Genomic DNA, 25,713 nt, shown 5'->3' with positions numbered 1-25,713 from the left:
TCGACACCTCGAGGCATTGCAGTGGAGTGTTAGAGTGAGCAACCGAAAAAGGGTCACATGGAGCGAATGGTCTTTGGAGAAGCTGCTTCGGCGGCAGGGTAGCAGTGGGTTGTACCCACACACCTACAGTTGTGCACATGTGGTGCATGGGGAGTGTCCCTGCTTCGGCAGGGTAGCGTATGGTCTGCTTCGGCAGTGGTGTGATTGATCTGCTCGTGCTGAGGCAGAGTGTCGTAGCGCAATATCTGTAGGCCCAGGCAGTTACCGCTATTGACACCTCGAGGCATGGCAGCGGAGCGTCCGGGAGAGCATCCAAGTAAGACTCAAATGGAGTGAATGGGGTGCGAGCACCCAAGTCAGTCTCGCGTGGGACGAGTGCCTGTGTGAGCGATAATGAGTGAGTACGCTTAGTACTGCCGTCCCCCAGAAGTAGTACTGCGAGGTAGTTCCTGGGGAAACGATGGTGGAGCCCAAGGGAGTTTAGTCGGTATTACCGGTATGGTCGAGTTCGACACTCCAGTACACTTCCGTGTGGTAGTTTGGCAACTACAATGCACGTGTACTGGGTTAGTGTAAATGCATTCTCCCTTGTAAAAAAAAAAAAAAAAAAAAAAAAAAAGAAGGCATTATCAACCCCTTCCCCCCCATACCGAGTAGACGCATCCATTTAAAGAAGGCATTGTTCCTCCCTTTGCCTTATGACGAGCAGACGAGTTCGTTTAAAGAAGGTGTTATCAACTCCTTTCGCCTTATACCGGGTAGACGCATCCATTTGAGGAAGGCATTGTCCCTCCCTTCGTCTTATACCGGGCAGACGTGATCTTTTATAGAAGGCATTATCAACTCCTTTCGCCTCATACCGGGCAGACGCATCCATTTAAAGAAGGCATTGTTCCTCCCTTCGCCTTATTCCGAGCAGACGCGTTCTTTTCAAGAAGGCATTATCAACTCCTTTCGCCTTATACCGGGCAGATGCATCCTTTCAAAGAAGGCCCCTCCCTTCGTCTTATGCCGAGTAGACGTGTTCTTTTAAAGAAGGCATTATCAACTCCTTTCGCCTCATACCGGGGAGACGCATACATTTAAAGAAGGCATTGTTCCTCCCTTCGCCTTATACCAAGCAGACGTGTTCTTTTAAAGAAGGTGTTATCAACACCTTTCGCCTTATACCGGGCAGACGCATCCATTTGAAGAAGGCATTACCCCTCCCTTCGCTTTATAGCGGGCAGACGTGTTCTTATAACCCGCCAACCCGCACGTTTCCCGGGGAAATAAGATAGGTGGTTTGAGCGCCACTCCTTTCGGAGACCACCTTCCAGATATAGGGCTGCCCGGCCGCTGAGACCCCCAGGGAATGGGTCTAGTTACTCCCGTTTTCAGAGAGGGAACGAATCGGGTGACGTAAGACTGGGGGTGAAGACAATGTAAGGGAAAAGGGGAAGGGAAATCGATTTACAAGCGTAGGAATTAGGCGATTACGAAACAATACTTACGCCCGTTTATCATCACTGAACAACCCTGCGAATCCTGCTAGAAACGAATAGGGAGAAATCGTGGTTGTTTCGGGGAACCGCCCCAGCAAAATATAATAAATGATAGTAATAAATTAACGACCGATTAACATGCTAATATTTAATCAATTTTATTCTCGCATTGCATTCGGGATAGACTTTTACGAAAGGAGTATCGCCTGCATTTATGCTACCAGCATGGACAAACACGACACAACATTACAAGTGTTCCAACAGTATCATATTCATTTACATACATATATTTCTTCTCTTCATACTCTATTGCCTAGGCCTGCTGTTTGCTTTCCCTTACTACTCTCTTTCTCTATCTACCTGTCTTCATTCGGGTGTGTTGAGTGCTTTGCGTGCGGTGTTCATTTGGGTCGTCGTGTGTGTGCTCAGACGCGGCTGTCAGCGCAAGCGCTTGAGCTAAGGACAGTCACGTGGAAGATGTATTGGCACGCTACTTACTGTTAGGCCGATGACATACTCACGCGTGTGCGTGCGCGAACGCGTCCAAGACAAAAGAATTTCTCTTGCTGATATTCTGCTTTACGAGTGCTTGGACGCGTTCCGCATCGCTCGACGCGTCAGTATGTCATCGGCCTTAGTTCTTCGGTAGCGGCGGGAATTGAGCCATGCGCATGGACTTACTTGCTATCATGCATGATTTACTCACAGTTTTCTTTGCGTGCGCTTGGGGTGGAGGGAATTCGAAAATCAAACGGACGTTCCTTCAATGAGCACCGTTGATCGAAGCTCGCGTCGATGACGTCGACGCAGATGATATTCCCTCCGGTCGTGGGCTTCACGCAACGGCGTCGATGAACTGTATGTGGTTGGCGCAATTCGATGATGAACGCGGATGACTGCAACCTCTGCCTAGGGCGCGATGAAACGTACGCAAGCCCCCTTCCGGTCGACGTACTTCCGGGAAAACCCTCGTAGCTGACGGTGGGGTCAGAAGCGATCGTTGACTTTGGGGTGCGATGTGTGGGGTTTCGCAGTATGCCACAAACCTAATTAAACACGTGGTGTCGTTCGACGACATGATTGGCACACACACATAATGCACACAATATTAACCGACAAATTACCTGCACAATTTATACACACGCTCAAAACTAGTAGCTACACGGAACAACTTAGCACTCGTATTTAGCTAACTCAACTAATTTTGGGAAAGACTTTATTAAAAATCAATTAAATTAAAGCAGCTAATATGTTAATCACCTTTAAACACACATCACGGCGCGACACTTAAAAATCCGATCACTCCTGCCTCTTCCACTAGCCAGAACGAAGTGATCGATCAAAGTCAATTTTTCCTCAGATCAAGGTGCGCATTAATTGCCTTCGTAATCATAATCTTCGGGAATTCCTGAGAGGAAATCCGAAGGTTGGATAATTCCCACGCTCGCGAAACGATCAGATTTAAGGGAGGGGGATTAGTCTACGCCGAAAGGCTTACATCACCCAGCTCGCTAAATCTGAGAGAGCGGACCCATTCGGGATAAGTTCAATATCCCCTGAATGCATTCCTCCGGGGGTCAATGTACAGCAGCAAGCGCGCAAATTTCATATCTGCTGCTATCACTTATCCCTTTTGGGCGGTTACAGCATGTGCGAGTTGGCTAGGGTAGGAACTCATTTAAATGATTGCTTGTGGGACGCTACTCGTGAATGTGAAACAAGATTCATGCAGTGGGTGAACTTTCCAGTACTAGACTGGTTCAAACTAATCTAATAATACGGATAATTTATACTGAAGATAATAATACGAATACATTTAACGAACGGACATGCTCGTTACATTCTTTTAAAGAAGGTGTTATAAACTTCTTTCGCCTCATACCAGGCAGACGCATCCATTTGAAGAAGGCATTACCCCTCCCTTCGCCTTATACCGGGCAGACGTCTACTTTTAAAGAAGGCATTATCAACTCCTGTCGCCTCCTACGCATCCATTTAAAGAAGGCATTACCCTTCCCTTCGTCTTATAGCGGGCAGACGTGTTCTTTTAAAGAAGGCATTATCAACACCTTTCGCCTCATACCGGGCAGACGCATCCATATAAAGAAGGCATTATCTTTGCTTTAATCAAAGAAAGCATTAGCATCTTTCCTTGCTTTAAATCACAATCCAAACCGGATTGACTTTCGGTGAAAAGGTACATTCCGCGATATGTCTTTCAGAAATAAAGGTGCATTCCGCGAAATGTATTTTGGAGATTTGGTACATCCCCGAGCAGCAGCAGAATAGTTGGAAATAATTGGAAATAGTTGGTGTGTGGAGTGAGAAGTGAGATGTACGAAGTGAGTAGCGAGTAGTGTAAAGTAGAAGTGTGAAGTGAGAAACTTGGTGTTCGAATTAAGTAGTGATTAGTGAGTTAGTGGGCTTGGGGCAGCAGGGACTATGTCCAAGGGCTTGACGATCCCTCCCCAGGCCATCTGCGAGTTGTGGCGCCTGCCTAGGATGTGGTGGGGTTTGAAAGTGGGCCCTGTTAAACCTCTATAAAAAGCTGCATGTATCCGCAAGTAGGCTCCGCCAAAGCGACCGTGTGCCGCTCAAAGCGCACAAGCCCAAGTCCTGGTGTTAGGTGGGACGCTAAACAGCCCTGACACGATGGCCCACCGACGAGACAGGAGGTTTGCGCAGGCCCAATAAGCCGCCTTTAAAAACAACTATTACGAACGACATAGAAGTTAATACGACTCGATACAATCGACAACGACCTAGGCGACGAATAAAGGATCACGATTGGAAGCTTGGAACATGGAACTGCAAGTCGCTAGGCTTCGCAGGTTGCGACAGGATAATCTACGATGAATTACATCCCCGCAACTTCGATGTCGTAGCGCTGCAGGAAATCTGCTGGACAGGAAAGAAAGTGTGGAAAAGCGGGCATCGAGCGGCTACCTTCTACCAAAGCTGTGGCACCACCAACGAGCTGGGAACCGGCTTCATAGTGCTGGGAAAGATGCGCCAACGCGTGATTGGGTGGCAGCCAATCAACGCAAGGATGTGCAAGCTGAGGATAAAAGGCCGTTTCTTCAACTATAGCATCATCAACGTGCACTGCCCACACGAAGGGAGATCCGACGACGAGGAAGAAGCGTTCTATGCGCAGCTGGAGCAGACATACGATGGATGCCCACTGCGGGACGTCAAAATCGTCTTCGGTGACATGAACGCTCAGGTAGGAAGGGAGGAAATGTATAGACCGGTCATCGGACCGGATAGTCAGCATACCGTATCGAACGACAACGGCCAACGATGCATAAACCTTGCAGCCTCCCGCAGAATGGTAGTCCGAAGCACTTTCTTCCCCCGTAAGAATATCCACAAGGCCACATGGAAATCACCTAATCAAGTAACGGAAAACCAAATCGACCACGTTCTAATCGACGGTAAATTCTTCTCCGACATCACGAACGTACGCACTTACCGCAGTGCGAATATTGAATCCGACCACTACCTCGTCGCAGTATGTCTGCGCTCAAAACTCTCGACGGTGATCAACACGCGTCGGAGTCGTCCGCCGCGGCTTAATATTGGGCGGCTACAAGACGGTAGACTAGCCCAAGACTACGCGCAGCAGCTGGAAGTGGCACTCCCAACGGAAGAGCAGCCAGGCGCAGCATCTCGTGAAGACGGCTGGAGAGATATTCGATCCGCCATTGAAGCACCTCAACCGCTGCACTAGGCACGGTGGCCCCGGATCAGAGAAACGACTGGTATGACGGCGAATGTGAGCAGTTAGTTGAGGAGAAGAATGCAGCATGGGCGAGATTGCTGCAACACCGCACGAGGGCGAACAAGGCACGATACAAACGGGCGCGGAACAGACAAAACTCGATTTTCCGGAGGAAAAAGCGCCAGCAGGAAGATCGAGACCGTGAAGAAACGGAGGAACTGTACCGCGCTAATAACGCACGAAAGTTCTATGAGAAGTTGAACCGTTCACGTAAGGGCCACGTGCCACAACCCGATATGTGTAAAGACATAAACGGGAACCTTCTTACGAACGAGCGTGAGGTGATCCAAAGGTGGCGGCAGCACTACGAAGAGCACCTGAATGGCGATATGGCAGACAACGGTGGCGGTATGGTAATGAACCTAGGAGCACGCGCGCAGGACATGCGACTTCCGGCTTCGAATCTCCAGGAAATCCAGGAGGAGATCGGCCGGCTGAAAAACAACAAAGCCCCTGGAGTTGACCAACTACCAGGAGAGCTATTTAAACACGGTGGTGAAGCACTGGCTAGAGCGCTGCATTGGGTGATTACCAAGGTTTGGGAGGATGACGTTCTGCCGCAGGAGTGGATGGAAGGTGTCGTGTGTCCCATCTACAAAAAGGGCGATAAGCTGGATTGTAGCAACTACAGCGCAATCACTTTGCTGAACGCCGCCTGCAAGGTACTCTCCCAAATTGTATGCCTCCGACTAACGCCAATTGCAAGAGAGTTTGTGGGGCAGTACCAGGCGGTATTTATAGGTGAACGCTCTACCACAGATCAGGTGTTCGCCGTACGTCAGGTATTGCAAGAAATGCCGCGAATACAACGTGTCCATACATCTTCTATTTATCGACTTCAAAGCCGCATACGATAAAATCGATCGGGATCAGCTATGGCAGTTAATGCACAAAAACGTATTTCCGGGTAAACTGATACGGTTGATCAAGGGGACGATAGATCGGGTGATGTGCGTAGTTCGAGTTTCAGGGGCATTCTGGAGTCCCTTCGAAACGCGCAGAGGGTTACGGCAAGGTGATGGTCTTTCGTGTCTGCTATTCAACATCGCTTTGGAGGGAGTAATACGAAGGGCAGGGATTGACACGAGTGGTACGATTTTCACGAAGTCCGTCCAGTTATTTGGTTTCGCCGACGACATTGATATCATGGCACGTAACTTTGAGAGGATGGAGGAAGCCTACATTAGACTGAAAAGCGAAGCTAAACGGATTGGACTAGTCATCAACACGTCGAAGACGAAGTACATGATAGGAAGAGGCTCAAGAGAGGTCAATGTGAGCCACCCACCACGAGTTTCTATCGGTGGTGACGAAATCAAGGTGGTTGAAGAATTCGTGTACTTAGGCTCACTGGTGACCGCCGATAACGATACCAGCAGAGAAATTCGGAGACGCATAGTGGCTGGAAATCGTACGTACTTTGGACTCCGCAAGACGCTTCGATCGAATAGAGTTCGCCGCCGTACCAAACTGACTATCTACAAAACGCTTATAAGACCGGTAGTTCTCTACGGACACGAGACCTGGACGATGCTCGTGGAGGACCAACGCGCACTGGGAGTTTTCGAAAGGAAAGTGTTGCGTACCATCTATGGTGGGTTGCAGATGGCGGACGGTACGTGGAGGAGGCGAATGAACCACGAGTTGCATCAGCTGTTGGGAGAACCATCCATCGTTCACACCGCGAAAATCGGAAGACTACGGTGGGCCGGGCACGTAGCCAGAATGTCGGACAGTAATCCGGTGAAAATAGTTCTCGACAACGATCCGACGGGAACAAGAAGGCGAGGTGCACAGCGGGCAAGGTGGATCGATCAGGTGGAGGACGACTTGCGGACCCTCCGCAGACTGCGTGGTTGGCGAAGTGCAGCCATGAACCGAGCTGAATGGAGAAGTCTTTTATGTGCAGCACAGGCCACTCCGGCCTTAGTCTGATGATAAATAAATAAATAGTGAGTTAGTGTAGTAAGAAAGTAAGAAAATTGTAGTGGGAAGCAAAAATTGAAGAAGTGACAAATAAGAAATGGGCCCTCCTTAGCCGTGCGGTAAGATGCGCGGCTACAAAGCCATTCCATCCTGAGGGTGGCGGTCTAGGCAATTTAGGATTGAAAATTGTCTCGACTTTCATGGGCATAAAAGTATCATCGTGTTAGCCTCATGATATACGAATGCAAAAATGGTAACCTGGCTTAGAAACCTCGCAGTTAATAACTGTGGAAGTGCTTAATGAACACTAAGCTGCGAGGCGGCTCTGTCCCAGTGTGGGGATGTAATGCCAATAAGAAGAAGAAGACAAATAAGAAATAATGTATGAAGTTATTGGTGAGACGTGATATGTGATAGGGGAGAAGTGGTAAGTGAGATAGCGAGTAGAATGAAATACGAAGCATGATATGACAATGAAGAATAAACAAAGAAGAAGAAGGATGAAGAAAGAAGCAAGAAGAAATAATGAAGAAGGAAGGGAAAAAGGAAGAGAAAGGAGCAAACAGGAAGAAGGAAGAAGGAAGAAGGAAGAAGGAAGAAGGACGAATGCAGTATCTATTTGTTAAAATATTTAAATTTAAAAGATTATTACGAAGAAAATACAAATGTGTTCATTTATGTTTGTTATATTTGATAGACTTTGAATCAGGTGCTTAATTGCTTCAGCTACTTCAATTCGATGCTTACTTGGTAACGGATGTCAAAACATCGATTTCAAAAGTACATGGTATCGAATAAAAAGTATACTCTTATTTACTTGTATCGATTCATCCCTAATTATTGGTGACCCCCCCCCCCTCAAAAAAACCAATAGCAACTGAAATTCAGCTATGTAAGTGGGGCTGATTCGGTTACGCACTAAGCGGAAATAAAATTTGCAAATAAGCATTAAATTAGAACCCAGCAGGACATCACAGAAGAAGCAGACACATAGTCTTCTGCCGTGACCTCTATGAAGAAATAGACGATGTCGACAAAAAAATAATCTGAAATCTGACAGCAGCTCAGCTTAAAATTGTCAGAATGAAGATCTTTCATGTCAGACCATGTCGAGAGGTGTTTTTAACTGTGGGGAGCTAGCTCTTTTCTGCAAAAGATAGGACATCGTGCAGAAGTCGTGAATAATTTGATGGACACATCTGCTTGGTTTTTAGATTAATACGCCGAAATCTTTCTTACTTGATGATAAATAATGGGTTACTTAACATGGATCGGTTTATTATACTAATTAAAAAAAAATCCTCTCCAACTCGACATCCTCTCTTGCTCGATGGTCGTTTCAATATTGAGTAGGGAAGAGCTCCCTGCTTTGCATACTAGCTGAAGGTATCCTGCTAAGCTGCTGAACTTATTGAGATGTCGCATTCTGGATTTAATTCTGAGCCATGCTTTAGTTTTTTTTTCATAATTTATCAAATTTTTGTGTTTTCAACTTTATCTAAATTTTTCTATTGGAGATGCTTAACTTTTTTGTGTATCCATACAATGTACTACAAATGAAGCGTGCAAAAACAAACCTTCAATTTGTTTGATCTGTTTGTGTTTTAAATACGAAACCTCAACCCAGTTTTACTTATAAGGATTGTAATTGTTCATTGTATGAGGTTGACTAAGAATCAGGATAACAGGAAGAATATGAACTATACACTTACTCAATTGATGTCAAATTCCCGACACTTATCCACAAATTAAACGGCAAGCACCACCCTATGGATCAAAACAAACTTTTACAAAAAGGGTTTCCGCTCGGGTCGCAGCATGAATGCACAATTAGCCTCGGACATGATCCGATTCGATTCACACCTTCACCACAATTCTATACATTTATTCGGAAACGGTCAGCCGGTCCACACGAGTTGCCCGATTCCACACACCTGCTGCAAGACCACGCCGACGACTGCACCCGGTTCGTTCGAAAAGCTCTCATGAATTGAAAAATAGCTTCCCGTATTCGAAGCGACGGTTGCCTTTTACCGCAATATGCACTCCTAAAGACGCGCGCTCGCGTTCCGATTCAAGATCTGGATAAAAGTGGACAAATTATTTCGCACCTACTGAATTTGGTCTGACTTCTTGTTTCGAAATCACTTCACTGTTTATGTGGCTCTCGACGACTATGCTAAACCATAAACACATAAATTTTCCCGATCGTCTATCCGCCACATAGATTGTAGGGTTTGTTTCGTTTTCGAACGACCACAGCGCAACCGTTGACCGAGTGAGGCCCTGCAAATAGTGACATGTGAAAATTCCTAATGATTTATGGGACGTCGTCGCCGAAACGGCATCAACTACTGAATCACTGTGAGAACACGCATATAATTACGATGGCCAAACGAGTCCACTTGATACGCACCGGATCACTTGCGGATCAGCTCCGGAGCCGGAGCGTTTAGTAATCAACCGCACACGACGACCCACTACCCGCAAACTGACAACGTTGATCCGGTACTGGACCATTGAAAGCTACCACCGACACGGCGACCGATTGGAGCCAAATCAGCGCAACCTTAGCTTGGTGCGAGGCCAGTTGACCGCCACGGTGCGCAATGATTCTCGAGTGGCACGCGCAAGAGTGCGATAAAAAAGGGATTGTATGTTGGATACCTAGCTCGACGGTTCCCAAACTGAGGATTGTGACAACTTTCTAAAAGCTCCCTATCACTTTTGGCATTTTTTCGATAATGTAGTAGTGTTGAAATGTAATAAAAATGTGTTTTGGTGACCATTCAAATGGAAATTTTATGAGAAAAAAAAACAGAAATATACCTAAGGATGTATAAATTTCAAACCCCACCTTCTTGTGTCTGGTCCAATTGCTACGTATTATAAACAAACAATATTTTAGAAATTTAAAACCAAGAACTTTGCTTCCTGTTCTACCTATGCGATTTAATTTGTAGAAAAAGGATGGTATCCTTTTGTACGTTTGTAAGTAAGCTTAAATATTTTAGTCTTGTTCTTCTTCTTCTGCTTCTTTTTGGCATTACATCCCCACACTGGGACATAGCCGTCTCGCAGCTTAGTGTTCATTGAGCACTTCCACAGATATTAACCACAAGGTTTCTAAGCCAGGTTACCAATTTTGCATTCGTATATCATGAGGCTAGCACGATGATACTTTTATGCCCAGGAAAGTCGAGACAATTTCCAATCCGAAAATTGCCTGGATCGGCACCGGGAATCGAACCCAGCCACCCTCAGCATGGTCTTGCTTTGTAGCCGCGCGTCTTACCGCACGGCTAAGGAGGGCCCCGTCATGTATGTATTTAAAAAATATTCTATGGCAAGCTATTGAATTTATTTAGGGCGGATTCATGTAGTATCACTACTTGATCAAATAAAACAGTAGTTGCGCATTCATCGCTGCTAGAAAAAGTAACTCTTAGTTGCTGTATAATGTTTCCAAAAGTTAAGTTGAGCCTAAACAATCAATCCTTCGAATCAAAAAAGTGAACCGCTTCTAATTCACAATTGCAAACTACTGATCCAAATCAACTGCTTGAACGCTGGTAGAACACCGTGGCTTGACTCATATCATGGCGCGTTGTTGGTTCAAGTGCGGACGCATGGTGAAGGAGAAGGAAAGGAAGGTTGAAAAAGCGGCATATAGTTTCGCGGCCCAGCCCACACCCAATCGTTTTTCCCGCCTTCTGATGGGGTAACCAATGGGTAGCACCACGGCGATGGAAACTGCTGTTGAAACGGTAGGTACGCGTATCTGCTTCAATACAGAAGCTAAAGAACAAGTCGAGTGCACTGGAGGCTGGGAGTCCTAGTTTCGCTCATTCGGTTGGATTTGTACTTTGCTCTGCGACGGGCGTTGGATATTTAGAGTGTCACTGCTACGAACTATGAGGCGTGTGCCTCAATTTGAGAGGAGCTCTACCTAGTGGATAAAGTGTTATTCAAGGTTGAATAGTAGTACGGAAATAAATTCCAAATGAAAAAAACTCTGATGAATTCATCACCGTTTTCCCTTTCTAATGTATTAGAGAAACTAATAGCAAAGACGCATCAAAGGAGTCAAACATAATATTCTAAGTAGATAGGTTTTATTAGTCCCATTTATTTCATTTTTTCATTCGTCTATATAATACCGCATTTTTGCAGATTTTTTTTAATAAAAAAAAAGGATTCTGACATAACTTCGGAATGCAATGATCGTTTTGGCCAACTTTCAGTAGGAAGTAACGGGACCAATTTTCTCGTCGAATGTAACTTGTTAAGAGAACTTCGATTGAAGGTAACAGACCCTAAGATGAGTGAAATAAAATCTTGTACCGATACCTTGCTAAATATAATGGATCGATTTCTACAGCGCACTGCACAGGCGAGCTCTATTTCGTATTTTATAGAAATTAGAAAACAACATGGCCACTAAGTGTCAAAATTTTATAAAGAACGAAAAATAAAGAGATTCGTAAAAAGATTCTCCATCCAAGCGACTGAAACCTTAAGGAAAAGATTCCGATTTCTACAAACACCAGAATAGCTGAGTAATGTTCTGATTTTGATTAAATTTGCTGAATTAAAAATACAAAAAGTTTGAAAATGTATCTTTTGTTATTGAAATTTCACTTTTTGTGCTGTTTCAGAGTTTGCGTTTGAATTTTTGGCCGCAATTATCGCCGAGGGCCATCGCCACTTCCGACGCTATTATTGCTATCAAAATTTCTTTCGCTTTGGCGTAAATTCATCTCACATCAACGCTTTCTTGTTTGATATGGTGGTCCTGAAAAGGTCTGATTTACACTTCTTTATGCGCCTCCACAACCACTAGTAGCAACACACCCAGAATATTCCATTTGCTGCCAAAAATGGCCACTCGATGGCTAACCACTATTTTCAGATAAAGTATGAGTAACTAATGAGGGATCAAATGTCCAATTAAAATTTTAATATTCTTGAATAACGAAGGAATGTTGACATTTTTATCATTTCAGATCGTTTTGTATATATGTATATGGATTTGTGCTGTTACAATATAGGAAGGTGAAAACACACAAACCGTTTTAAAGAAATCTTACGGTCGTCATGAGCATGAGCATTATTGTGCGGCCAGGTTTGGATGTGGTCCATTTTGTATGGTTTTGTTTGCATCCGCACCCGTTGGCTGTTTGAGGAAAAAGGAGGATGAGGCATGGCCTACTGTGGGCTGATCTGATGACCATGAAATCATCCGTTATACGGGAGATTATGTTATCTGCCAACTAAACACATACTAATGGTAAACTGCCCATTTCGCAAGTTATATCTTACCCTCACATTCCCCTTCTTCTCTTATCAAAAAATGAGAAAAAAAATCATCACAATGGGATTTTCATTAAATATATGTATACCAGATATTATATCAGTTGAAACTCATATTCATCAAAATACATGTATGTCACTTAATTGCAAAAAATATTCTTTAGTCCGCCAATGGAGCTCTCTTCAAGCTAGGTTACACATACTTGAATGTAATAAATGCAATCAAATTTATTTGAAAAATATTGTTATGAAATGTATGCGACACATACATGCATTACAAATTCATACAATGCACCATCTACACCGGTACCCACCGCAATTGAAGTTTTTTTTAAAAGGATTTTATCATAAGCCCGAACAAGTTCATTATAGTTACCGTTTGTGAAAAATGTCTTTCACTGTAGGCTACATATCGTTAGTGTATACAAAGATGATATGTGGAAGTTTTTTTTTCATTTTCTGTGGATTCAAGCAAAAACTGAAATAATTCAATAAGATGATCCAAATTCAAAACCGAATACAATTCGATATCCTTCGTCAATGCATGCCAAAACAGTTTCAATGGCTCTCTCTACATACTATGTATTACATTTTGTATCCAAAAACAATCAATACGGTGCTCTTACAGAGCATTTTTGACATTACAATTCGAATCCAAAGCAACAGAGGCCAATAATCCAGTGCTCTTGTACCGAAGTAAAACGGGCCATCATTCCGGCGTTCTTCCAGGGAACCTTCGACTTTTCAAGTCGAAACCGATGCAAAACATGCCGATTCGACGCTCTTCCATAGCCGAAAACGAAGTAAAACAGGTTATCATTCCGTTCTGCCAGAACGCCTTCGACTTCGACGCCAATGTAAAAAACAGCCAATCCGGCTTTCAGAGCGCCTTCAACAACACTAGTCAAAACCGAAACGGGCCATCATTCCGGCGTTCTTCCAGAACGCCTTCGACTTTTCAAGTCGAAACCGATACAAAACATGCCAAGCCGAAACCGAAGTAAAACGGGCCATCATTCCGGCGTTCTTCCAACACGCCTTCGACTTTTCAAGTCGAAACCGATGAAAAACAGGCCAATTCGGCGCTCTTCCAGGGCCGAAACCGAAGTAAAACTGGTCATCATTCCGGCGTTCTTCCAGAACGCCTTCGACTTTCCAAGTCGAAACCGATGCAAAAACAGGCCAATTCGGCGCTCTTCACCGCTCTTCAGCGCCATCGACATCATTAGTCGAAACCGATGCAAACACAACTTTCGGCATCACAAACCGAAACCGATGCAAGTCAATCTTTGAAACAGTTTAAAAACCACTTACCACAGATATTGAAAAAGTCCAGTTCGGAATCCAACCAGATCTTATATCTTTTTTATATATATATATATATATATATATATATATATATAAACCAATCTATGAATGTATGTTCGCTAACTACTTCTGAACCACTTTGCCGATTTCAAACAAATTTGGTACACACATTCTGTATCCTCAGGGAAAGTTAACAAAGGGGTGGGATGGTCATTTGGAAAAGGGGGAGGGGTGGTGGGAGGTGTTTTGATTAGAAAACGAACAATTATGTGTAATTTTCAACTCCCAGGACCGATTTCAACCAAATTTTGTACACATATTCACTACGAGGAGGTAATCATATGGGAGGATTTGGGAAAGGGGAGGGTCTGGAGGGAGGGTTTTGTTTAGAAAACGGGCAATTCAAAGTAAATCATGAACCCCTGTACCGATTTCAACCAAATTTGGTACACACATTCTACATCATAAGGAAAAGATAACAAAGGGATGGGATGGTCATTGGAAAAAGGGAGGGTATAGGGGAGGTGTTGTCTTTGGAAAACGAGCAACTCAGTGTAACTCCCAACCCCAGGACCGATTTCAATCAAATTTTGTACACATATTCACTATGAGGAGCCGATCGTACGGGAGGGAAATTTGGATAAGGGGTAGGGGTCTGAAGGGAGGGTATTGTTCAGAAAACGGGCAATTTAGTGTAACTTCTGAACCCTGTACCGATTTCAACCAAATTTGGTACACACATTTTCTATCCCTAGGAGAAGATAACAAAGGGGTGAAATGGCCGTTGAGAAAAGAGGAAGGGTAAAGGGAAAGCGGTTGTCTTTAGAAAACGGGCAATTCAGTGTAACTCCTGACCCCCAGGACCAATTCTAAGCAGATTAAATGATTAAATCATTCAACTCTATGATTAAAGATTATGATTAATGAATTATAATTTGAAAATGATGACTGATAATGATTAATGATTAAATTCATTTTTGACAATAATTAACGATTATGAATAATGAAAAAAACCGTTGGATTATGATTAACGATTACCGATCGTGATTAAATGTTGACACACTATGTGTATGGTTAATGATTAACGATCGATATGATTAATGATTGATGATTATGAATGATCAAATTGCATAGTGATCCATAATCGAGTAACCTTTATTCCAAATTTTAAAAGGTATGATAATTATATGATAATGATTCAAGATTAATAAATAAAAGCAAGGTATGCAATGATCCAATGTTCCAGCATAACTTCTGTACCCCTTGCCCGATTTCAACCAAATTTGGAACAAACATTCTTTTTCTTAAGAAGGCGAAGATGACAGGGATCGATCAACTCAACACTTCATCGAAATCATGGTTTGCCCAGAGAAAAGCAATGATTAAAGTGTTTCCTTCTGGACGGTAAATGTGATCATTTCTTTAAAAATAGACGTTTTTCCGGAATAAGGCATCGGTGTATGTTTTTCCTTCTTTAGAAATAGACGTTTGCCCGGAATAAAGCGATTTTGGGTTTGATCCCATTTTCAAAATCAGTCAATGTTTTCAAATGTAATCTACCTTCTTTTAATCAAATGATGAAATATCAATAAGAAAACACAATTATCCTTTTGACCTATTCCAATTCCGATGGTGAAAAAACTGCGAATTAAACTGGCAACTCCGAGCAAGGCCGGGTACATACAGCTAGTACTTACATATTTTCTACCAGGAACAAAATGGCAGGATCGCCAAATGTGCGTCCAGGTTTGGATGTGGTCCATTTTGTATGGTCTTGTTTGCATCCGCACCCGTTGGCTGTTTGAGGCGGATGAGGCATGGCCTACTGTGGGCTGATCTGATGACCATGAAAATTTAATCATCCGTTAAGGTAGCCTCACACCTCGGGAATTTGGTTGGCGGATTTTTTCCCCATGTATTTTTGCATATGCGATGTTTTCGGGATTTGGGCACGGAAAATCAAAATCCCGGCCCCATTTAAAATGCACGGGGATCAAAATCCGGCGGAAAATTTTCCCGAGGTGTAAGGTGGCCTTAAAGGCTTTTTTTTTTTGGCCTTAAACGCGGATTTTTTCCCCATGTATTTTTGCATATGCGATGTTTTCGGAATTTGGGCACGGAAAATAAAAATCCCGGCCCCCTTTAAAATACACGGGGACCAAATTCCGGCGGAAAATTTTCCCGAGGTGTAAGGCAGCCTTTATACGGGAGATTATGTTATCTGCCAACTAAACACATACTAATGGTAAACTGCCCATTTCGCAAGTTATATCTTACCCTCACAATTATGACCGCACAATTCGTAGTTGCTACTCCGATAACTCTACGGACACGAGACCTGGACGATGCTCGTGGAGCACCAACGCGCACTTGGAGTTTTTGACAGGAAAGTGCTGCGTACCATCTATGGTGGGGTGCAGATGGTTGACGGTACGTGGAGGAGGCGAATGAACCACGATTTGCATCAGCTGTCGGGAGAACCATCCATCGTTCGCATCACGAAAATCGGAAGACTGCGGTGGGCCGGGCACGTAGCCAGAATGTCGGACAGTAATCAGGTGAAAATGGTTCTCGACAACGATCCGACGAGAACAAGAAGGCGAGGTACACAGCGGGCAAGGTGGATCGATCAGGTGTAGGACGACGTGCATGCGACGTGCAGCCATGCACCGAGCTGAATGGAGAATACTTCTACGTATTGCACAGGCTACTCCGGCCTTAGTCTGGTAATAAATAAAAAATATCATGAGGCTAACACGATGATACTTTTATTACCAGAGAAGAGACAATTTCCAAACCAAAAAATGCCTAGACCGGCACTAGGAATCGAACCCACCCAAGTAGCACACGCAACATCTTCCAAAAAGTACCTTGTTTTTATTCAGTTTAATTAAGGGCATTGGAAAAACATCAAATCACGAAAAAGTTGCATCAAAATGTCAAAAACGTTCGAATTGTGATCAATGTTCCAACAACATTGCAATGCAGTATGCGTTTGACATTTGGAAACAAACAACCAAAGAATACTCGCTTAACTTTTCAAAAGGACCTAAGTAACATTTTTTTCATGAATTAATTTGAGTACCGTCATATGGGGGGAAGATGATCATTGAGGCGAAGATGATCATTTGATGTGTCAGTCAAAAGTGCCTAATTTTTTTATGAAACGGTAGTCAACAATATTATCCGTTCAAGTAATGTTACCGCTAGGTGGAAAATCCGAGTTTTTCGATTATAATCACGAAAATGTATTTCGTGGAAGAAAGAGAGAGATAGACATAAATGACGGTATTTTCGTTTAAAATATTGGCTTCGTAAACTTCTTGAAGTAGTAAATTAAACATTCATACAAATAACCTAGTGTATTTTGACGGCCAGGTCATAATGAGTTTAGTAGAGCGGTCTTGATCAACTTCACCCCAAACCAGATTACTCAAAAAATGTGTGATAATTTAATTTATTTTAATAAAATGTGAACGCATTTCAGAAAATTTAAGTTGTTGATTACTGCAACGTATAGCAGTACATGTTTTGAAAATATTTGTTTCGATTTAAAATGTAAACACACATTGTTATTGCATGTTTTGTCTAAAAAATGATCATCTTCCCCCCAGATGACGGTACTGCAATCAAAAGCTTTCATGTTGTTCTGTTGATTGCGCTATTCAAATTAATTCATGAAAAAAATGTTACTTAGGTCCTTTTGAAAAGTTAAGCGAGAATACTATACTGCATTACTGCACGGAACAAAATCATTAAGTTGCATATTTTTTACCATGTAACTTCAATGCGTCTTTCCAGATTGCTTCCTTGGGGCACGCCTGAAACGTTGGAAAATTCCTCGGATTCCTCGGATCCGATTTTGACACGAAGCGTGCGATTGGACAGGTATGACCTAAACCACATAACGAAATCGGGAGACATGCCCAATTTCTCCAATCTAGCGAGTAGTATTCCATGGTCGACACGATCAAACGCTGCTTTGAGATCCGTGTACACAGCGTCAACTTGAGCACCAGAGTCCATACTACGTAGGCACACCGACAGGAAATGAAGTAGATTCGTTGAAACCGATCGTTTAGGGAAGAATCCATGTTGGTCGTTGGAAATGTAGCGCTGGCAGCTTGCAAACAGAGCATTATTTATTATTATCTCGAATACTTTTGAACTGGCGCAGAGCGATGTAATGCCACGATAGTTCTCGACGTCGGACTTATTCCCTTTCTTGTGAATAGGAAACAAGTTGGAATATTTCCAAAGCGTAGGAAATTTACGTTGTGCCAGTGAAGCATTAAATAAAGCAGTTAGTGGGTGTATTAGAGCATCACCACATTTTTTCAATACTCATCGGGACCGACAGAAGAAGAAGATTTCAATTTGCGTATAGCGTTTTTAACAACAGCTGCTGAAATTTCGAATGGGCAGAATTCGATCACATCGAGTGTCGGCAGTTGCTGCAATGATTTGATGGTCTGAGGCAATAGAATTATTAAAGGCTGCTCCAAAGAGATTCGTGAAAAAGTTACATTTTTCTTGCATTGAGCTGGTACTCATACCCTTAAAATGCATCTCCGGTGGCAGTCCATTCTTTTTTCTTTTGGAATTGACAAATGCTCAAAATTGCTTTGAATTCCTTCGAAGATTATTCTGCGTACGAACTACGTATCGTTTGTTTTTAATACGGCAATATTAGCTGATGTCTGTATATAGCAAAGTGTTACACCTTACCCCGATATACGGAGCAAGTTGAAATGGGGGAAGGGTCATTTGGCCGAAGCCCATTCGACCGAAATCCATTTGACAGAATGTCACTAAGCTGAACAAATCATTAGGCCGAAACTAGGGCTTCCATTCTCGTGAAGGAATTCCCGGGATTCCCGATTCCCGGGATATGAACATTAGTTTCCCAAATTTCTCGGGAAATGTTTTTACGGGTTTTTTTATTTGTTACAAATAATGGTCTTTTTCCAAATATAAGGTACTGATTCATTATATTTTCAGTAATATTACTTAGTTTTCAAAATTGATGGAGGAAATGTCCTCCTCCAGTAAGCAACAAAACTAAAAGGTTAGAGTAAAAAACTGTTTTTTTAGGGTCGCCCTAAGTAAAGTTGGGAAAATGGCTCCAAATCGGTCAATTTAAAAGCTAGAGAAATGATTTTTACGGCAAAATTCTTGGAAATTATGAATAATTGATATTGAGCGTCTTAGGGTAAAATGTTTCAAGGTTAAATACTTCACTCTTCCATTTACTTCCGCTATATTCACTTTTGTATCAACCGATACGTATTTCGTTTTCTACTTGGAAACTTCTCCACTGTTTTGTTATCGACCGATAACATAACAAAACAATAAGTTTTCAAGTAGAAAACGAAATACGTATCGGTTGATACAAAAGTGAATATAGTGGAAGTACATGGAAGAGTGAAGTATTTTATCCTTTTTAACCTTGTAGCTTGGAATTTGGCTGGGCTACAACTTCAAGAAATATTGTACATCCGTTTCTCTGCAAAAAAAAAAATTTTTTTTTAATATTTTTTAAAATGCGGCCCACTTTGTCTGTTACCATGGACCAATTTGCAATGGGACGAACAGTTCATTTGGTCGAACAGATAATTTGGCCAAATAGGTCATTTGAAAATAAGGTGTGAAAAGTGAAACTTCTCACCACTTATTTCTCACTACTCACTGTGAAACATGCGTAGTGCGAAGTAAGAAGTAAGACGTTCATTACTCACTTCGTGCTTCTTACTTTTTACAGTAAGCAGTAAGAAATGAGGAGTGAGAAGTGAAACGTCTCCCTTCTTACTTACTTATTTCCCACTTTTCACTGTGAAAAATGAGGTTCCAAAAGAGAAGTGCGACGTCTCATTATTCATCTCGCACTTCTCACTTTTCACAGTGATGTTTTTAACCCTTTACGAAGTCCGATTGAGCTGAAATTTACCATAGAGACTTTTTTCGAGGAGATAAAACTTTTTAGCACTACCCTTGGCACTACCCGTTTTTGAAATTCGAAAAGTCGATTTTCATTGGCACCCTACTGCACAATTAGGTCTCAAAACATCTAGTCGTGATGAACGAATATACGCTCAATTTTACGGACCACGATGTTTATGCATGCGAAAAGGCGTCGCTAGTGATAAAATCCTTAAGGCAAATGATGTATTTTACTAATGACCAATTATCGCTGCTACTGATGCGAGTATAAAATATTTAAAAATGTTAATGATTTCTATGGACCGATGAATATAGAGCTTTAATGTATGTTAAGAAATGGCATGAAAAGTGTCCAAATTCAATCTAGCGGAAATGATTCTCATCATGGTTGAGTTGCTTGACTTCCAGAAGTAAGCTAGCAAAAGTGCAAATTAAGGTATCAATGATTCAAAGAATATGAGTATGACTGACTTCTACCCCATTCATCAACTGTCAAGTGATTGTCATTGAAACCAGCCTATGATCAGGGCGCACCCTACCCGAAAAAATATCATTAATTGACCAAACATGATCTAGCGCTCGGCAGTTCACTTGCTACCCGCTCACTTACATTCCAGGAACTATTCATTCGAAAAAACACCCACCCAGTGGCCAACTTGAAAGCTATAATCAAAAAGAATGATCAATCAAACGAACCTAACAAGATCCCGATCCGCACCCCTACCAGCTATACTTCTTGATCGACAAGATTGTTAATCCATTCAGCAAATACATACTTCGAAGGACAAGGTGAATGTTTCCTCATACTTGAACCGAACTACAAGCATCAATTGGGGGTTTTATGATTCGGATCGTTATAACCACCGTCAGGCTAGATGTCGCGCCCACTTTTCTGCTCTTTGAGCTACAATGTGTGGCCACCCAGACCTCTTACTTGTCCCAAGAAGCGATATCTGCATGTTAGTGCGTCTTTCACACGGGCACACAGCGTCAGCGCAGCACCCGAAATGACTGCCCGTGTCATGTGTTAAATGCCCTCAGAGGAAATGGCGCTTGTCGCATAGTGGTAAAGAACGCCGTTTTCTTCGGTTAAAACCTTCAGTAATACAAAAACATTATTCGCATAATTTCATCACGAACGAATAAAGGAACTCGTTTTAATTATATGAGAAAATTATTTAATTTTTGCTAAACAAATAGTATGTTCCAAAATTAAATTCCGATCCATTTCCACTGATTTCATGTCCTTGGGCTGTGTTCACACCCAATATAGTTTGACGTTGATAGAAAATCCTTCGGGCACATTATCAGACTGCTAAACGTTTTTCCAACGAAAACAGAGTTCTCCCCAGCCGTGTGTCGCCGTTATTCATCGTGCAGCCGTGGTGGTCTCTAATGCGGAGCATACGTACCATTTATGTAAGTACGCGTATAAAAATTAATTATCACTCTCGGTCAAACATTCGAAAATTAAATTGTTATGTGTTTATTTTATTAGCCCATTTTGGCAGTAGCGCAGAAGGTGCGCACACGCAGATTGATCGCGTTTTTATTCTGCTGGCGGCTCTCCTTATTGGGTGCTTGGGTGGAGTAGCCAACATAAAAAAGGGTACTTTAACGAGTATCAAGCTTCAAGTACCTTTCGGAGCACTTGGTGGCTGTCCGATGGACAATGTGTGATATCAGATGACTTAGAAGGAAAAAAGCTGTACCTCGGTGACCGTGGATACTGTAAGAGATCGTGTGTATTGAAGGCTAAATTTGTAAAGCAGTCACCTAGTTTATCAATATCAAACGATATATGGAATCGATACAATCGCAATTGATACATTTATTGAAAGTACACCATGCCAACAATAGAGTGAATTGGTTCAACATCATTGTGTTCAACTAATGTCAAAGTGGTTCATTTGCACAGTGACTATTTCTTTAGCAATTCCCTGGCGAACTTTAAATATCATGGAAGTCTTTACTTTGAAAATTCGGAGAGATTTTCCGAAAATATTTCCGAAAATATTCCTTTAGAAATTCGGAGGTATTTTGGTTGGAAATTTGGAGGAATGTTCCTTGGAAGTTCGGATGAATTCCTCGTGAAAATTCGAAGGAATTTCCTGTGCTAATTTGAAGGAATTTCTCGGTGGAATATCTTTATTATGGAAGAATAGAGGAAATTCCCCGAAGGAATTTTCAGTTGTAATTCGAATGAATTTCCTTCGGATGAAATTTACGTGGAGATTGGAAAGATTTTCTCATGATTATATGATGAAACTTATCGTGGGAAGTAAAAAAAACTTGGAAATTTTAAAGAATTCTACGGTTGATGTTGAAGGTCGCACCCATTTTTTTTCACAGAAAACAGAAAAGTGTCCGCTTAGGATACATTGGAGATTCGTAAACCCAACCAGCTACGGTTGTGGGTTGTGGTACCGGTAGTACATGTACCGAAAATATTTATGTATCTGCATATTCCATATCATAGCGCATAGCATAAATATATATATCCGCACAAATCGTAGATGGAGTTGCAGAGGTAAGCATATCCATTATTATTAAAGATTTCGCCAGAAACTTCAATAAAGTAGACAAAACGGTCACGTCCGCTAGGCTAATAAAATGGGCGGCTTAAGGAAAGACCATGCTGAGGGTAGCTGGGTTCAATTCCCGGTGCCGGTCTAGGCAATTTTTGGTTTGGAAATTGTCTCGACTTCCCTGACCATGAAAGTATCTTCGTGTTAGCCTCATAATAAACATGAATGCAAAAATGGTAACTTGGCTTAGAAGCCTCACGGTTAATAACTGTGGAAGTGCTGAATGAACACTAAGCAGCGAGGCGGCAATGTCCTAGTGGGGGATGTAATGCCAATAAGAAGAAGAAGAATAGTCCTCTCATCTGCTAAAGAAAGCGCTCGGAACCGAAACAGCTTTTATAGATGAAGGAGTTGAAAAATGGCGAGAAATTCTGGGTAATTAACGTCTGCTTCGATCAGTTAGATTGGCTGTGTTGCTGATTTGTAAAGTTGATATTAAGCAGTATACGTGAATGTTTGTGTTTGAGTTTATTGGCACAAAATTAACTTATGTTGAACTGCAAACACCATATAAATTATTCTCAAGGTAAAGGTTTTAAAACTGCTGATTTGAAGCATTATCATTCACTATTCTGTCGTTTTTGATCTCCAAGTCATATTTTTTTTGGCAAAAATATCTCTCTGTTAAAACATTAAGTTTTGATACATGATATTTGGAAGATTTTGTACCAAATTAATTAGGCTGCATTGGCGACCACCTCGTCAGAGCATCCGACTTAAAAACAACAAGGCAGTCTCAATTGAATTGTCACATCCTATCCTAGGCAATGTACGAGGTTGTGAGGCTGACCATAATAATGCCAGGATTCGCTTTGCAATCAGCCTAAAATCAGAAATCAGCTTAAAATCGTCTCCTGTTTAGGAAAAACTGATAAAATTAGGCTTTGTTATAGAAATTTTAAAACAAATCCCATTTTTGTTGTCTCATCTTGATATTTACTTGCATAAAAATCACATTCCAGATTTTGATAGGTACTAGGTTAACTTAACTGAAGGACACTCCTCACCGAATCCAAGTTTCAAAATGCTCGCGTTTTCGGGGGCACAACATTCGATACGGAGGCGGCGCACAACTGTCATTTTTGCTGATTAAGCTTTGCTGCGTCGTAGCTTGCGTGAAACAATAAAAACTACAGTTGTGCGTTGCTTATGTATCGAGTGGTGTACCCTCGAAAACGTGAGCACTTTGAAACTTGAAACTTGGGGCCTTACTAAAACTATCAGTACTAAACATCAACGAGAATTGGTATTTGCGGTACTGAGAAAAAACAATAAAATATGTTATTTGATTTTGCAGAAAATTTTAATGTGAAAAAAGTGACAAATATCTCACCAAAAACTTAACATTTAGAATTATGTTTCAGTTATCGAGCTAAAGAGCTTCTACGCAATGCTCTAGCTAAAGCACTTGATGCTTCTTACACTATATATATATATATATATATATATATATATATATATATATATATATATACAAATAAATCAGTATCAGCAATGCCAGAATGCAAGTAATTATGTTCTGTGCTGAAACGATTATTTTAATGAAAGTTTTAGATTTCAAGACTTGAATAAGTTCAAATTTTCTAAATAATTTATTTATTTAAATTGATTGGTTGATAGATTGATAATCTTATTCCTGAATGCTTTGTGAAAATCTTTGAAGAATATTAGAATTTTTGGGACAAATCAATAAAAGTTTAGCACTGGTAAAAAATTGAAGTGCCAACGATAATGTTTACAGCTTGGTCCCAACGTTCATACTTTTATCCCATTGATCAATCTTCTGTTAACCAATTTGATTGATTAATTTCCAATTTATGCTACCGTATTTATTTAGAGATGTAACGTTATTAATTCATCATCATATGTCAAGCCTTTTAAACTGAAAATTTGTATAACTTTCAGAGATATAAAGAACCGGTGTTTTGAAGCATATTTAAACATAATGCATTTTAAATGCCCAACTTTTAAAACGATAACATGTAAACTACATCGGAAATTTGCAGGAAAATTCATAAAATTTTCAAAATGTTGAAGAGTTTGACCAACATATAAGTAAAGAGGAAACTTTTGTTTTGTTATCGATACTAAACGTTGAACGAAGAAAGAAAATTAAGTTAAAAAAACGACAACAATAAAAATACTCCAGTTCAGATGTTTTCCCGGTACTACCGGTACTGTACTTCTCAGTATCGTAGTACCAGTACTACGAAAAGGCGTTGGAACCCTACAACCAGCGGATAACAGATTTCAATACAGTTCTGCATAAGAACGTTACAGAAACTGTATACAATTTTGGCATATACAATTGCGGAAGATTTTAATACTGAACGTCGTATTGGTATGCAACTCTGTCGTTAGAACTTGTCCTAGAAACCTCCAGAATGCAGTGCACGTGCCTGATCTCTGACATAGCTTCCTTTTCCTAGAATCCATTAAAAAACATCCTCGAGAATTTTGGAATTCTACACCCAAACAAATCTTACAATTATTGTATGAATTCTTGGCATATACAATTCTATAAGGATTTAATACAAGAAATGTAAGCTTTTTATACAGATATTGTGTTAAAATAATACAAAATTGTGAGATTTCATTATGGTTAAGGCCTGAGGGAAGCTCTATCGCGATGGAACGCTATTTTCGAACTAAAATTGATATAACTCGAAATTGGGAAGAAATTTCGCGTATCCCAGCAGACAATTGCAGTATTCAGAGTAAGCGGCTTATGCTTATGTTTGATGTGCTAACCGCAATAGCAGAATCAATTCATAGTCTTGATTCACTTGTACAAACTAAAATCATTAGCCGCTTACTCTGAAAACTACATATTTCTCCTTCCCTACTCTTTCAGAATATGATTTGAATTTTATGAATTTTTTAAAAATAAAGGAAAATCACACCTAAATTGCTTCATAATAAATTAAATCATTTCATAATATTGTAGTACCATCAACATCTAATGCAAAGATGAACAAACTTGATATGTTATGTACCGTCCTATTATAGCTAAAAACAAATAATGATTGTGGGTCACATTTCAATTAATTTCACGCCACCTTTCATCTGTTGATATGCAATCAATATCTAAACATCATACAACTTAAACCAAAACTGACTCAAATCTAAGGCTTATCTGAATGTCAGCCAAGCTCTTCTCAATATCCAAATATAATATCCAAAACGACAGATATAGTTTATATGAATATCTTTCTCAGTGTATCATATTTTATAGATTACACAGACGTAGTCCCAGATTAAAATGTTTTGGAGTTTTACTTGCTCTTTCTTCTCATTGGCATTACATCCCCCACTGGGACATTGCCGTCCCGCAGCTTAGTGTTCATTTCATAGTTATTAACTGCAAGGT

General features: G+C 41.3%; 1 protein-coding gene across 8 annotated transcripts in view; it reads right to left on the bottom strand.

The window, feature by feature from the left end:
- LOC134226671 (myb-like protein Q) overlaps positions 1–25,713 on the bottom strand; it is a 571,978-nt gene that overhangs the window by 155,235 nt on the left and 391,030 nt on the right. Inside the window, exon 1 of one of the 8 annotated variants that reach the window (XM_062707596.1) lies at positions 8,907–9,658. The exons of the other annotated variants lie outside the window; for them this stretch is intronic. The gene's annotated coding sequence lies outside the window, so the exon portion shown is untranslated. Of the gene's footprint in view, positions 1–8,906; positions 9,659–25,713 lie in introns of those variants that run through there. 8 annotated transcript variants of the gene reach the window in all.

Source organism: Armigeres subalbatus, chromosome 3 (genome assembly GCF_024139115.2).
Source record: "Armigeres subalbatus isolate Guangzhou_Male chromosome 3, GZ_Asu_2, whole genome shotgun sequence".
In the NCBI taxonomy this organism is placed as follows: Eukaryota; Metazoa; Arthropoda; class Insecta; order Diptera; family Culicidae; genus Armigeres; species Armigeres subalbatus.
The sequence above is the reverse complement of the archived record's forward strand: the minus strand, read 5'-3'. Positions and strand labels throughout refer to the sequence as shown.